At 43.5% G+C, this 13,814-nt stretch overlaps 2 long non-coding RNA genes across 4 annotated transcripts; both read left to right on the forward strand.

Annotated features, from left to right (window-relative positions):
* Positions 1-265: 265 nt before the first annotated feature.
* Positions 266-1,691, forward strand: LOC135937781 (uncharacterized). 3 transcript variants are annotated; one of them, XR_010574555.1, is made up of 5 exons: positions 266-360; positions 430-564; positions 839-1,212; positions 1,272-1,422; positions 1,480-1,691. It is a non-coding gene; the product is annotated as an uncharacterized LOC135937781 (long non-coding RNA). The 3 variants fall into 3 exon arrangements; XR_010574554.1 differs by having other exon boundaries at positions 839-1,117; XR_010574553.1 differs by having other exon boundaries at positions 839-1,422.
* Positions 1,692-1,942: 251 nt separating this feature from the next.
* LOC135937766 (uncharacterized) lies at positions 1,943-3,092 on the forward strand. The gene is made up of 3 exons (XR_010574549.1): positions 1,943-2,333; positions 2,386-2,542; positions 2,628-3,092. It is a non-coding gene; the product is annotated as an uncharacterized LOC135937766 (long non-coding RNA).
* Positions 3,093-13,814: the final 10,722 nt, after the last annotated feature.

The following is a 13,814-nucleotide window of genomic DNA, read 5'->3' on the forward strand; positions in this document are numbered from 1 at the left end:
CTGGCATTTTTCTGGCCCAAACAAGATTCCCATTTTCTCCGCCCTAGCCAATACCGTGTCCAGCAATTGTTGCAGCTCCGCCTCATCTTTTGCGTGGATGCAGAAATCATCCACGAAAATCTCGACCCCGTGACCCTTCAAATCCTTGAAAGCCTCTTGCATGGCCCTACAAAACTCCGTCGGTCCATTTTTTAGCCCATAACTCATGCGAGTGAATGCGTAAACCCCTTGATGACAAGTAAATGCCGTTTTCTCTTTGCTTTCGGGGTGCAATTCTAATTGAAAAAATCCATTGGTCATGTCTAGAATGCGGAAGAATTCGCTTCCCCCCAAGCTATCCAAGATTTCCTGTATATTTGGGTAAGAATAAATCAGCGTTTTTGTCACCAAATTTAGTCCTCTGTAATCAATGACTGGTCCATATTTTAGAGTGCCATCTGCCTTTTTCTTCTTTACCAAGAGGAGTGGCGCCGCCCATTCACTGCTGGATGGCTCGATGACTCCCATGTTTAACATCTTCCTAATTTCCTCCTCGACCAGCGACCTCTGCAAATACGGAACTGGGTATGGTCGTTTCCTTATAGGCTTTGCCTGTCTAGTCTCAATCCGAACCTTGGAACCTTTAAGTAACCCTAGTTGTCTTTCACCGTTCGCGAAAGCTCCCTTTCCCTTTAACAGCGAATGTTTTAAGCTTTCTAACCAAGCTACAGGAACTGGCTCTAGATTAAATAATTTGAGAAATTCCTCGTCCCTTAGCGCAGGTTGTGGCGCCGTCGGCCATACGTCTGTCTCTGTGTCTTGTTCTACCTTTAACAATATCTTGCATTTACTATTACAGAGCATATATTCGAAATCTGACACCATTGAGTCGTCGCAGTGAAGGCACCGCACGTTCTCCTTCACCTCCGAGATTAACACATCCTCGAGCGGCTCCCACGGTGAGACCTCTACCAGCTGTCTATGGCAGCCTTTGACCTTCTGCTCTGCTTGGGAGGAGTTGGAAAACATATCGGGAACACGGCCCGCTTCGTCCACCGAACAGATCGTTGGCGGTGGTGGTGGGCCTTCCCCCACGTTCAGCCCCTGTACATAGAGTACCGTCCCTGGCTTGCTACTGGTTTGCAAAAGAACTATTGTTGTTGATTCGGGCGCCAATTTGCATGATCCGAAGGACCTGTGCGGTTGAATTTGAACAGTTGGTCCCCTTTCTTCGTAAAGCTCTATGCTATCACGCGCTGCTATTGTGACTACGTTAACCTCCTTTTTCCTAGGTCGATACTCTTGTCCTGGAGTGGCGCCCTTTGCGAAAGCTGATTATAACCAAGAGGCAATTCGCCCCAAGGAAATTGAAGAACCTTTCTGGACGTAATTAAGTTAGCCTGGTGTTCGCACATGAAATCGCTGCCGATTAAGCTTTCAAAGGTAACTCCCTCCACGTCCACCACTACGAAGGTATGATAACAGCCCTTTTTTCGCCAGTCTATAAACACATCTACTTGACCAACAACCTTCATGGGTGCACCATTAGCGGTGCCAACTTTGTGCTGAAAAGGAACGATGGCAGCGCGTAGTTCTTGCACTAAGGCCAGAGACATGAGGCTGACCGTGGCACCTGAGTCGACCAGGAATGTGACATCCTCTCCTAAGACACGTCCAACCACAACAAACCCCGGAGTAGGCGTAACAATATATGCAGATGCCTGAATAATATCTTGTGAATTACGTATGTAGCCCGCAGTCTGTTTTTGTTTGTCGCTTTTATTGTTGAGTTGCTTAACAGGGGGGAGAGAGGTGTTTGTTACTCCCCCTTTTCCCGTTTTTTGCCTCTGTCTCTTGGCACTCAAAGGGGCGGTGCCCTTTGCCCATGCACCTCGCACAAATTAGCATGGGGCACTCATTTAACCAATGACCAGTTTCGCGGCAGAGAAAACACACCGTTTCACCAGCGCTCCTTCTTCCAGGTGTCCTTGACCGACTTCTTGCCGGCGTTCGTGTGGGTGGCCTTGAGGACAACGCAGAGGTGACTTCCTCAATCTCGACCTTTGACTTCTGGTGATTGTCTTTTGAAGTGTCAAAGCGAATCGCCTTCTGCTGGCTTGGCTGCTGCCGCGTGAACGTCGCCCGCCCAGCCCCACGATGACCATGGCGAAACTGCTCGCTGACCCTCAGGCTGGTGGGAGCCGCCGGCTCCCTGGTTGGTGCTACTTGACGCCTGAGGCTGCTGCTGACCCAACCACGGTGCTCCAGGCCAGCCATAAGCTGGCAAGAAAGGCGGGTAACACCAGGGCATTGGGAACCCTCCCCACGCCGCCGCCTGCGGCGCAACCTCTGCAGTAAATACTCCAGCTGCCTTGTCTCCTTCCCTAGCTTGCGCTATAATTTCAGTCTCTTCTGCTCGTTGTGCTGCAAGCCGCGCTTCCTTAAGATTATTCGGCTCACGCTGGTTTACCACGCGGAAGAGATCCGGCCGAAGACCGCTAAGGAACTGTGACAAGCAGCGCTCGTCCCAGACATCATCGTCCAATCTGCGCCCCCTGTCAGGGTAAACAGCCCTTTTCAATTTTTCGCTGACTGCCTTAAGTCTGCGGTAGAAAGGTTCTACTTTTTCGTGCTTTCCCTGTTTGCAGTCTGAGAACTCCCTCTCCAACGCCGTTCCACTCGCCATCGGTTTAAACTCGTCCCGAAATGCTGTTCTCTGTGGTGCGATGCCCGAGAGCGCTGCATCAGACAGTCCTTCGACAAACTCCCTGGCTAGCTCACTTGTTCTCATCTTAAGAGCCCATCGCAGCTCTCCGGGCCCTGGTAAATAGAAAGACATATACCCTTCGACCGCGGTTAGAAAGTCATCCAGCGAGGACCCTTGACTCGAGCCAGAAAATCGGGGCACCATCTCTAATGTCATCGGCGGTGGCAAGAAGGGGAACGCCCCACCTGGCGGCCCATAGCCACCTCTCCACCCCCCATTAGGAAGAGCTGGGGGGGTTTGCCCCGGTTGAAAATGCTGCGGGGGTTGCTGGATATGTTGGGGTGGGGGTTGCGGCTGCTGCTGCTCGCCGGCCGCATTCCCCTGTTGAGGATTCTCCACTGGCATGTTAAACACCTGACACCAGAATGTTGCACGAAAGAAGGAAAGAGCAAAAATATGGACTGCTAGAAATCTGAAAATAATCCCAAATTCACGGCGCTCCTGCTCCACTTCCTCTCTCGCTTGTGGGTTCTCCGAATTGCCAGGGAAAAATCCTAACGACGTCCGAGCTTGAATACCTTAGACAAATACTCAATCTTACGCAGTGCAAATAAATCAAACCCCACACCTGACACCAGAATGTTGCACGAAAGAAGGAAAGAGCAAAAATCTATGGACTGCTAGAAATCTGAAAATAATCCCAAATTCACGGCGCTCCTGCTGCGATTTTGCTAGCTCGGTCTGGCTGGGAAGGCACGTGGTCACACGGCTGCCAGCCGAGACCTCCCCGCTCCCGCCCCTCTTAACTCAGGTGCTCACCTGATGAAGGAGAAGGTCGCCACTGCAGCAGGAGTCCACCCTCCACTTCTCCCTGCCAGGGCGACCGCACGACGCTCTAGGGGCGGTAGTCAGCGAAGGGTATATAAAGGCCAGCAGCACTTCACTCGGGGCAGAACGAGCTGTCATCTCCTTCAAGAGGTAGCTGCCCACCTGGAAAGGAAATTGGACCTTCACCAGACGGATCACTTGGCATAGGACCCCTTACCTGATCGCCAGGCTCCGCCAGATCTTCCATCAGCAATAGGTGCGACCGCTTCGAGTAGCGCTGGGCCCTCGTTTGATTCTCTGCTCTCTTTCCACAGGAGATCTGTTGAGAAGTCCTTCCTTCGGTGTTGCCCTCTGCAGCCGGAGTGACCTGTAAGGCGACCGACTGTGGCAGGCAGCCCTAGGAAGAAAACTAGCTTCAGTGAGGAGGGAACACACCTGCGTCAGTCCTTACCTGTATTAATAAAAAAATTTATTGCTGCATTTTTCCAATTACAAATCTCGCCTACCATTGCCATAACTGTTAATAGGACAGAGCACCTTATAAAAGAACAGATTTTCCCCGCGCGCCAAAAACTTTTCAATTCACTAACCACACACCAGATGGCAGCACTATTCAGTCTAGAGCATTTTAATCTCGGTATGATACAACCTATCAACCACTATATTAACCGGTTTTTACCAGTAAAAATGGCTAAATATACCGGTAAAAAACGGTACATTTGACCGGTTTTACCGGTCGTTATAGCCGGTTATACCGGTTATTTTGACCAGTTAATATCGGTTGCATGCATTAGGTCACGTGGTACCTCAATACTGCCAACTCAAAGTGCTGTTTTGAAACCATTTTTTTGGACCCCAAAAAGGGTCCCATGGGGCCCCCTACTATTTTTAATGGGTTCCCCAACCTAAAATGTACCCCCACACCAAATTTGAACAATATTGGTTTTAAGTGCCTCGTGAGTCTCTTCGTGACTGTTTTTGAATATATCAGGTTTTGACTAGAGTACCTCGCTGCCAAGGTTTCCAGCTTTTTCCCACTGAAATTCCTGAAATGATTAATTCTTGAATATTTAAAAGATTTGAATTATAAATGTTGTTTTGCGCTTTAAATAACAATGAATAAATAATACTTTTTGCAATGTAATCTTGTATGACTTCTCGAACGCATTTGGCACGCTATACCCTCAACTCATGCTCCAGAAATTAAAAATCTATGGACTGAGCGTTAAAGCCCTTTGTTGGCTAGAAAGTTTCTTACTGAATAGAAAGCAATTTGTCCAACTTACAGACCTGAATCCAAACAACAATACATATGTAGATATAAACTCCCCAATCGCAACCTCACACATGGGAATCCCTCAAGGTACTACACTCGGCCCTTCTGTATTTAACATCTACACAAATGATATTGACCTCATAACTGTAATCGCCACCCTTTGTCTATTTGCTGATGATACAAGTGTTTTCGCGATAGGCACCGATTATGAATCGGCAAATACTAATGCACATATTGTTAACGATCAGATCGTTGAATACTCACTGCGCAACTACCTCAGTTTAAATGCGAGTAAAACAAAAATTTTGCAAATGCATGTTCCCCAAGCGAGAAATCTTCTGTACCCTGATATCAAAATCGATAACATGTACATTGATGTGGATAAGAAAGGTAAACTTCTAGGGGTCACGATCACTGACACCCTAAATTGGCACGAGCAATGCGAAAATGTAACCAATAGACTGAGAATAGATGAAGATTTTTATAGAGGCATTTTGCAGATGGTAAACGATGCAAATTGTTTGATCAGGGCCAGTCAGAGAATAAGCCAGCTGTGGTTTGATGCAGAGTGCTTTAATTTTCGACAAGATTTACTATTTTTGAGTGCATTTATTGATTCTTTATTTTTCTGGATTGGAGCTCAGGAGGAAAGGGAAGAAGTTTATGAAACTTTTGCTATGGCCAAAAAATATTACAGAAAATTGTGCAGATCTAAAAAAGCAGCTTACCAGGAAAAATTGGACGAGCGAATTTTGGGGGAAGCAGAGTCGCTCTGCTATAAGTTTCTGCAGTTGAATGACAGGGGCTCGAATTATGTGTCCAATGACATCCCAATGGACACTTGGACACATTTTCTGAGCGGCGTGTTCAATTATGGTCACTTAGCGCAGGATGATAGTTTGAACCTTAAATCTCTGATGTCCAACTTTCCAAGGAGCGATAACATTAAACTATTTTTGACTGATGAAATTGAGCTGGCATTAAAGGGTATGAAAAATGGTAAAGCGCCCGGTCCAGACGGTGTGCGGAATGGGACGATCAAATTCTTGTGGGGGGAATTGGCACCCGAGATAACCGATTTCCTGAATACGTGTTTGAGGTTGGGCGGTTTCCCGTCTGCCTGGAAGACGTCTAATCTGAGGCTGCTCTTTAAGGGAAAGGGGGATGTCTCGGATGTCGATTCCTATCGGGGCATTAATTTGTGTTGTTCTTTCTATGGCCTGCTGGACAGGGTGATGACAAATCGCCTGTACTCATACCTTATCGAGTCCATCCCAAAGAATCAATACGGGTTTGTCAAAGGGAAATCTACGATTCAAGCCGTACAAGTATTATTAAACGAGATCTCCCAAGTAGTCTATTGAAATGGCAAACCACTTTATGCACTATTTTAAGACGTTCGCAAGGCTTTCGACTCCATTGACCGAATTTTCGTTTTTGAGCAATTGATAAACTCCGGTAAACTATGCTTCGAAGAGCTGAATCTATTAGCCGCAATGCTGGATGTGAATTATTTGACTGTTCTGGACGGAATTTCGAAGTCTGGGCCGATTGTCCAGTCGAATGGAGTACGGCAAGGCGGCAGTATTTCCCCTTTCCTCTTCATTTACTCGCTCTGTGACATCAACCACCTCTTAACTTTTGCTCCAAATGTTAAACTGTTGATGTTTGCCGATGATATTGTTTTACTCTCTGACTGCCTGGAGGACCTGAGTGTTTTTGTGCACAGTTTGACAAATTACCTCGGCAAACGTAACTTAAAATTAAATCTGGCCAAATGTAAAATTTTAAAATTCAGGAACAAGGGCAAAGGCAGACTAAAGAAGAGTGACACTTTTTCTATAAATGATGAAAAAATTGATTTTGTTACAGAGTTTACATATTTGGGTATCACATTTCAATCCTCAGGTCTCTCTTTCTCTAAACATGTGGATAGGAAAGTAAGAGCCGCTATTTTCGCTACATCAAAATTAAAATCTCTCTCCAAATCATTTGTCAGTACAGCATTAAAGCTTTTTAATTTAGCCATAGCACCAATCGCTATAGTTACGGCATACAGGCAATCTGGCCATATCTTACCTTAACAGACTTAAATAAGTTAGAATCTGCAAAATCTCGTTTCCTCAAAAAAGCCTTAGCACTGTCAAAATTTAAGAAATCTAGACTAGCATATGAGCTTGATGACACTGACTTTTTTTGTTGATGATCTTCTTAAGAAATTCTCACTCTCAGAAGCTGCTGCTTACAATAACTTTACTATTAATAGACTTTTCAAGCTCTCCCAGATCGATGGGGATTTCTATGGCACCCCTGCAATGGGCGATCCGGGCTAGAAAAATGCCTGTTTTCTAAATAGACATGTTTTCACCAGGCACGCCTGTCACGATTATCATTATGTTTACTGTACTAACAAGAAATATCATTGTAAGGCCGGTTTCGATTGCAAATGTGTATACTGTGATGAATATGTGAAGTTCTACCACTTTTTGGAATGCAAGAAGATCCCATTGACTCTCATGCGTGCTAGTGTACTGTAATATTTATGCATGTCTATATCTGTTGTACACCATTGGTGTTTCTTTAAATAAATATAATATAATAGACTGAGAAGTGTGACATATATGTTCACGATCCTGCGAGATAAAGTGACTTTAACTGTGTAAAGACAAGTGTATTTTGCATATGTTCAAAGCCAGATTATGTACTCAATAATCATTTGGGGAGGGTCGCCATATTTAAAACAAGTCCTGATAGCACAAGTTGTTAGAGCTATGGCTGGAATGAGATACTGGAGGAAAAACCGAGCCCTTGAGTCATGCCGACCACTGTTCAAAAAATATGAAATTATGACTGTTTACTCTTTGTATATTTTCGAATGTATGAAATACCTGATAAAAAATGGGAGTAAATTCGCATTGGCGCAGGACAAACCAGTTGATCGACCCAATACGCGTTTTGCAGGCAAAAAAGTTAGTCCCAATGATCTCAATGTAGCGCCGTGTTCTTTCTCCATATCAAATCAAAGCCCAACAATCATGGTCCCACGACTTTTTAATGCATTACCAGTTGAACTTAAAATAATGGTGGACGACCAACTATTTCTAAAATCGATCAAGAGAATTGTCATGCAACTGTAATTCTATAATCTTTCCGAATATAATGTCTGTGATTTTGCATCAGAGTAATAGAATAATAGCTTATGTATAGCAATATTTGGTTGTATAGTTAGGTTTAGTATGACGTGTTTTTAATAAGTCACAAATGTAAATATCGACTTAAACAAAAACAAAATTGAATCTGAATCTGTATACCTCTTGTAAATTCAATGAATTCTCGAAGAGAGTTTATTGCAAAATCAAATTTGCCTCTGTTTTTGACGCTGAGGGCAGTGCCGTGGCTCGAAACTAGGATCTTGAACCATGAGGCAAAGCGTCTAATCCACCACGCAGTAGTCATCATGCCTGGATTTTAACGTTCTTTTTGCCATCAGCTCAAGCCCAGCAGCGGTAGATTCATTCAAGACCCACACAGTATGGGTAGCTCTCATTTTCTGAAAAGTATTTGGGTTCAAAACAGCCTTGGCTAACTGAGGTGCTGCTTTCAGGTCATCATCCCTCTCCAATTCTGCTACTTGTATGATGTTTATGTGTTAAACATAATAAAGGACTTGGCTAAAAAAAAGGTTGAGTAAATTTCTTACGAGTACAAGACTTTATGAGTGGGCAGCCAATATTTGCGCACAATGGACTCAGATAGGGCGAATTCTTTGTTGTTCGTCAAAGAGGATATGCAATTTTCGGCGACGTGTGGAAAGTCAGGGAGGATGGCAAGTTTCCTTTCTGGATCAACCGGGTGGATGCACTCAAGTGACATCTTTAGTTGGAAAAACGCTGGAAAAACTCGTGCGTGATAGAATTCAGCAATTTCTGGATGAAAATAAAACTATACCAGACTGTCAGCACGGTTTTCGCCAGCGGAGATCGTGCACGACGCTGCTGTGTAAGATGTTGGACAAGTGGGCGGCGATTGTTGACCAACATTCAGGAGCGCACATTCATGCCATCACCCTGGATTGGAAGAAGGCTTTGGACCGCGTACCGCGCGACAGGCTGCTGACGAAAATCTCGCATTACGGTGTGCGGGGCAACATTTTGGAGTGGACGAGCAGTTTCTTAAAAGGGCGACATCAGTACGTAGTGTACAATGGAGCGAAATCGGAGCTGCAAGAAGTGAGCTCGGGAGTGGTGCAGGGCTCTGTCTTGGGCCCCCTACTCTTTAATATCTATGTAGCGGACCTGCTTGCGGCTGTGAAGTCGCAAATAGCTCAATATGCAGACGACGTCACCCTCTGGAGGCGCATCCGCACGGCCACTGACGCAGAGGAACTGCAGGACGACTCGGATGCGGTGTTTGCTTGGTGCATGAGCAACGGCATGGAGCTGAACGCGGCTAAGTGGCACGTCCTGGACGTGACACGGGCGAAGAACGCGCTGCACACCAGCTACAACGTCGGCGGCACCACGCTGGAATACAGCGAAACCGAGCGCATCCTTGGCGTGCACGTGAGCAGAGACTTGCGTTGGAACAAGCATGCTGATATCGCTCGCGGCAAGGCGGCGAAAGTGCTCTTTTTCGCTGCCCGCAACCTTTACGGCTGCACTCCACGAGTCAAGAGGTTGGCCTACCTGACGATGGTCAAGCCTTTGATGATCTACGGCACCCCTGCGTGGCACCCATCTACCCAATGCAACATCAACATGTTTCAGCGCTTGCAAGATCGAGCTCTTCGGTTCGTGCATGGGCGGCATGTGTCCGAAAATGCAAGAAAAGAGCTGATGATTGTCCACCAGCAGCTCAGCCTCAACGACATGACTTTTTTAGAAAATGTCTTGATAGAGAAGCTGACATGGACGCAATGGAGCGAATTATGGTGGGCAGGACAATGAGAAATGCGGACGGCGAGCACAGACTGATTCCTCCTCGAACGCGCACTGACCTTGGATTGAACTCGTTTTCTTTCCGAATCGCGCAGCAGTGGAAGTCCCTCCCGTCCGTAATTAAATTGTGTCCAAGTTCCCAGTTTCCCAAGTATTGTAAATTGTTTGTGATGTCAAATGTGATGTAGATTTAATGTAGCATAGGCTGTAGTGTGGCGAGTGTTAAAAGTAGTGGTAAATTTTGCTACCATTTTATTCACGAGTTTCAGCGGGTTGTTCGCTAGCACCACAAATGCCTTATTTCTTCTTTCGTGATTTTCATGACGTTAAATGTTTGTAACATAATATGACTTGTTTGGAGAAATAAAAACGAATTGAACGAACTAGGAGGCGGCATTCGGTATCAGAGCTGATACCCTACTATATGCAAGTCAGCTTTATTTGCACGGTGTTTGTTTGTTGATTTAGCAACGCAGCTGAAATTTTGTAAACAGCTTTAATTGAGAGACTGTATCTCAGATACGAAATTCAGTGTCCGGGACGGTGCGCGCGTTAAGCGTTGAGAGTAAATAGTAATTAAACGTGTCCCAAAGGTTAGTAAATCGTTTGCAGTTCCATTATTTCAGTTTCAATATTGAGTGAACAAACCAACGAAGTTTGCGCGCAAATTGTGGGATCTAAAAGGAATAACTTTGCTCATTTATTCAATGAAATTCGGGAATGGATTATTTACTGACCAAAAGCAATTAATTTTACACATTAATTAATTAAGACTGGAGTTTTTGCTCTTATATATTGGAAAAAATAAAATGCATTACTTTTGATTATACTACATAATAATTACTCTATTTTCATCACAGCCCGTGTCCAAGCCACTCAATCCCAAGCCAGTTTTTATTTTAAACCATTTAAATGGCTGCCTGGGCCAAATGCATGAAGAAGCAGACGAATGGTACTATCATGTTTAAGTTCCCTATGAAAGACCCGGCACGATTAAGAATTTTGTAAGAGATCACGGGTGACAATTTTGTGGCCAAACCTTCTAGCCAGCTCTGCCAGGTATGTTCCTAATTTTGCAAAGTATAAATTCCATAAATTCAATATGGAAATTAATTTTAGAATGAATTTCACGAAAACCAACTGATAGTAGCTCGCCGCGGCTCCATAATGGGAGCTGTACCAGTAAAAACTCGCCAAGAAATGGAGCAAGTGGAATTGGAATGCACGACTCGCGAAGAAGAAGCGCAATGTGGGGTTTTATTTTTAGTTAAAATATTGAATAGCTTAAGGTTAATCATGTTTTGTCTCAAAATACTTCGCATTGACTGTGTGCATGTGCATGTCGTCAAATTATTGGGGTTCTCTTTCAAGGCCTATTGCTTGTTTTATTTCATATTTGAATAACGAGAATGAAAAAGATACTAATAATATTCATATGCTAATAGAGAAAAATGCTTTAAAAGTTGGCGAAATATCAAGTTCTTTTGGTTAATTTTAATTACATATTACTTGTAGAGCACACTGAAACAATGGAATTGATCGAAGAGTCTGGACACGAAATAAAAAGTATGCAATATGATGTAATTTATTTAAAACATATATTAATTTGGTTCTACTCCAGCTAGTTGCACTTAACAGATTTTTTTGGTAGACAAAAAGAAGAACTTAAATTGTTTAATATTAAGTTAATTTTGCCAGGCATCCGATGTGAAAAATGCAAGAGGTCCCAGGCCGACAAAGTTAGTCTTTTTCCGTTTCCACACGAAGATGCTGCAATGTTGGGACTTTGGGAGACATTCATTTGTCCCAATTTCAAGGCGACACCCTCAAGACGGCTGTGCGGCGTATGTGTTATTATTAATAATTTATTAGATTAAAAAGATTAATGGAAATATATATATTTTGAATTTAATTTTGAATTTTATCACTGGAAAGTTTATTTTTTGTTTTCCAACAACTTAAGTTGGAGTTCCACCACACATTGGTAGTAGACGTGAGACGGGAGTTCAAACCAGGCGCAACTCCTGGATATGATGATTCGAATGGCAAGGCAAACAACACGAAAAAAGCCGCAATGACAGATCCTAATGGAAATCCGTGTGAAACCCCAAACGAAGAAGATAAGATATCCAAATTTAGTGAGACATATTGTTTCATGATGAGGAAATGTTTAATTTGTACATTTTCAGTCGCTTCCATGACACTTGACGGGAAGATAGAGAGAGAGAAAATGCAATGCCTCATAGATGGCATTTGGGAGAAGGAATGCCAGGTAATATTTTGACGGTTTCCAAAAATTGTTTAACTTGTAAGTTGCGATTTTATTATGGTTGGAACGATTGTCTGAAAAGCTGAAAAAGTTTCTAACAGATGGACAAGTGGAATTCCTCAAAAGCGACCCGTAGAGGCCTAGATAGTCAGAGGAGACTGTCGTCAGCTGTTTCCAAATTTATGCCATGTTGGGATTGTCGGCTTACGAATTCCTCAGGAGGAACAGGAAATGGCCGTTGGTTTGAGTGCGAACGCTGGAAAGAAAAAAGGGCTCATTTCGTTCTTACCAGTATAACGTTGTTTAGTTCATTGGCTTAAGATTAAATCAGACACGTAATTATTCGAAAAGAGAATAATTTATTTTAATTTTTTTATTACTCTATTCCTTCCACTATATCCCCCACACACAAGCGCTATCAAAATTTGAATTGTATAAGTTTCGCGCGAACCAATGTATTGTGAATTTTCGCTGTGAGAGTGCACCTTCGCCTATTTAAAATAGACGAGCCTATTTCCTGAGCAGGCACTAAGTGGGGGCGAGTGCATATGTATTCGCCTGCAAGTAAATTTGTCAGAAGCCCAAACACCGCAACTGGCGAGGCACACATCGTGTAGATGGTGTGCATTAGGCCAACTTGCGACTTCCATTCTGAGTCGGATCCGATTTAATTTCTAAGCTGTACTACAACGTAAGTTACAGTTTTAATTTTGGGCTTCCTATTTTCCCAAGTGACTTCTGAGCACTTGATTTAATTTTGGCTGCTTTCTGACAAATTGCTTGTAACCCCAGGTGCCCTGTGGGGCCGTTCTGTACTGTTTGAATCGACGGCCTGCGAAGCCTTCCCGGGCGTCGTACGGGCGGCGGGTTTGGACCCTCGACACCCGGAGTCCACCCAAGACCATCTACCCGGTCCTCGCCGTGCAGCCACAGCGACCACCATAATTTTTGAGCAACAGGAGAACATCGCCTGCAGTTATTTTGTGATTGGAACTCGACCTTTGTTTCCAGTGATGAGTACAAAATTATTTTTTTGATAGCGCTAGTTCACACATCACGATTGTCAACCCCTACTAACCTCTTCCTTTTTTTTATACTTGCCAAGACAAAAGATGACACATCACAATACAATATTTAGTCTTTTGTAATAAACTGGCAGCAGTATTTTTTTCATTTTCTTGAATTGTCGCTAGTCTCATTTTCTTTGTTTCACCCCGAAATTTGAATTTTGTGTCAATTAGATTTATGAATCGGATGGCCGCAGCGAACCCTTGAACTTAATTTGATTTAAATCCTGGATAAGAATTCAGTTGCGTACCTTTTGCTTATTTAAGGTTAAAATTTAAATAAATAAGCTGGCATTCCTTACTTTTCAACTAAAATTTAGATTAATGGCATTTGGCCATTAGATGGCATCCCTTGAATTTGTCAAATGCGACATTCGGTTCCCTAAAGTAATTTGAATTCTTCTATTTATAAAGTGCATTTTCTCGGACATTTCAATTCCCATTATTGAAATTTTTGGCTGACTACAAATTGTTGCGTTGCGATCCTGTTGCAGTTTTGTGTAAATTTCTTGCGTTAGTAGCATTACATTAATTGCGAGTGCGTTGAGAAATTTGTTGAATTTTGCTGAGTCGTGGAATGCGAGATTAGGGGGCGAACTTCCATTGTATATTCCTCTCTAGATCGTAATTTTCGATTTCATTGTCGTTTATTCAATTTAATTCTAAGGCAGAGTTTGAATTGATTTTTAGATTTTGTGTGTGCATTCATTCAATTTTGATTGTTGATTTAAAGATTTAGTTTGAGTTCAAG

This window comes from Cloeon dipterum, chromosome 2, assembly GCF_949628265.1.
Source record: "Cloeon dipterum chromosome 2, ieCloDipt1.1, whole genome shotgun sequence".
Taxonomy (NCBI): domain Eukaryota; kingdom Metazoa; phylum Arthropoda; class Insecta; order Ephemeroptera; family Baetidae; genus Cloeon; species Cloeon dipterum.